Source organism: Eumetopias jubatus, unplaced genomic scaffold (genome assembly GCF_037043125.1).
Source record: "Eumetopias jubatus isolate StellerSeaLion01/CBP00866 unplaced genomic scaffold, mEumJub1_p1.0 scaffold_2, whole genome shotgun sequence".
Classification (NCBI taxonomy): Eukaryota; Metazoa; Chordata; class Mammalia; order Carnivora; family Otariidae; genus Eumetopias; species Eumetopias jubatus.
In genome coordinates, this window is record NW_028274808.1 from 135,400,059 (window position 1) to 135,402,593 (window position 2,535).

Genomic DNA, 2,535 nt, shown 5'->3' on the forward strand with positions numbered 1-2,535 from the left:
AATCATTAAAATTAGGTCTACAATTGAGGGAAGAAAATTCCTTAAAACTGCATGTTCATTGCATTACAGCTGTGCTATAATTTTTGTCCGGCAGAGCCCTCGGCTTTTTCATAGTGTGTCCTGGAAGGTATTTATTGATGGAGGCAAAGGGAGACCGAGTGAATGAGGCTCTGGCCTTTGGAGACCCATCCCGGATTCAATATTATGTTTTATGGACTGTGTTTTAGAGTTCTAAAGGAGGAAAAAAAAGAATTCCTTAGTTAAAAAACAGAAAAATGCTTGTGTGTGTGTGTGCGTGTGTGCACGCGTATGTGTGTGTGTAGACCATGTGTATGTGTACATATATATATTACACGTGTTTATTTATAAAACCATTTGTTTTAGGGCTGTTTCATTTGCAACACACTGTAGCTATAAACTGAAGTGACTCTAAATGCAAACCCACTCTAGCTTAAATAGGAGGAAGAGATTTTATCGACTTTTGTATCTGGAAAGTCAAAGGGTTTTCGGGCTTCAGGCATTGTTGAGTGAAAGGTATCAAACTATATCATCTGGATGGGTCTCTCTTTTTCTGTCTGCTTTCCTCTGTGTTGACTTCATTCTCAAGAGGTATTTTCCATGTGATGGTAAAGATGACCCCCCTAGGATCTCTAGATCTGGGTAGTTCTTTCCACGTGCAATCTCAGAAGAAAAACTCTTATCTCTCTGTGTCCCTATTGCTCTTTCAGAAAGTCTCTGCTTGACACTCTTAGATCACATGTCCACCCTCGGACCAGAAAAAATCCTCTAACTCACCAGCCCGGGGGGCAGGTACCAACCTCTGTGGCAGGGGAAGTGGCAGGGAAGAATATGGGAAAGAGAGGGATAACATTTACCCACTGCCTCCAAGTAATATCAGACTGCAATCTGCTTCGTAGTCATGTTAGGAGTTAGTTGGACGGCTAGGTAGTCAGGGCCAGGGTTCCCAACAAGAAAATATGGCATCAGGACAGCTAAGATAAGACAGCACTGACATCCTGTTTTGCAGCTTGGACAGAACCACACTAGCATTCTGCTTTGCAGCCTTTTCAGAAATGACTTCTGCAAAACGTCCCAAAATAAGGCAATTAACCACAAAGCATTTGTCACGATCACGGGCAAGGGGCAGTTAAGACATAAGCCCCCAGATGTCAGCAAAAAAAAAAAAAAAAAAAACCAACAGCACAGGGACATTAACTTAATAGGTAGACAGATACGTCACCAAAGCCCTGACTGGCAGGACTCAGCACACCTGATTGCGTAAGATAGTTCTGAAAAAGAGCTCATAAAAACCCCTACACTGGGGCGCCTGTGTGGCTCAGTCGGTTGAGCAGCTGCCTTCGGCTCAGGTCATGATCCCAGGGTCCTGGGATCGAGCCCCACGTCCGGCTCCCTGCTCAGCGGAGAGCCTGCTTCTCCCTCTCCCACTCCCCCTGCTTGTGTTCCCTCTCTTGCTGTGTCTCTCTCTGTCAAATAAATAAATAAAATCTTTAAAAAAAAAAAAACCCTACACTTAGAAACTCCGGGGACAACCCTGAAGAGCCCCCCCCTCTCCAAGAGCTTTATACCATAGCTCAGTAAACTTTGCCTTGCTGCCCACCGCTCTTCGTCTGGTCTACCTCTTCATTCTTCAAAGCCACGTGACCAAGAACCACGGACACTAAAGGCAGAGAAATCCTGCAACAGTAATATCACACCTCAGTCTTCAAAATGAAACTTGAAAGTGTAGGCCTAAAACATTTTCATATTCTTTATTAAAGCCAAAATAATATCCACCCAGGAAAGGGACCTAGTTATTAGAAGAGTCTATGTCTTAAATATGTCTTAAATACTTGTCTACGTGTAATCTGAAGAAGAATGTAAGGTTGAAAGCAAAGGTTGAAAAAAGATACACTCTGCAATCATGAATCAAAACAAACAAGCAAAAACCAGGAGCGGCTCTTCCACTTGCCATTTCTCTTCTCCTTCTCCTGAACAATTCAGGACTAAAGCTGTAGGCAGGGCAGAATCAGGTGGACCTCGTCAAGGTAGTGGGAAGGCCCCGGTGGAGCAGAGCAGGTGTCAGAGTCCACGCACGATGATGGGCGGCGGCGGGGGGGGGGGGGTTGGATGGCCCAGTAGGACGCCACAAAAAGACTATAGCATGTCACTCCTCGTTGCTCCTGCCAAAGATGCAGAACATGGATCTGGGCATGAAAACATCATGAAAAACTCACCCACATTAGAGGGCATACTAAAAATAACTAGCCTGTAATTTTCAAAATTGTCAAGGTCGTGAAAGTCAAGGAGAAATTGAGAAATGATCACAAATTTACCCATTCATTTAGCAAATATTAAGCTTACTGTGTAGTGGAGAATGCATAAAACAAATAACATAATGTTTGGAAATATGTGCGAAAGAAAGAAAAAAAAGCAAGGTCAGGGGATAGGAAGTGAGAGGGGCTGCTACATTAGGTAGGATGGCTAGGCAAGGAGGGGATATTTGAGCAAATGAAATTGGAAAGGAGCTTTGCAAAT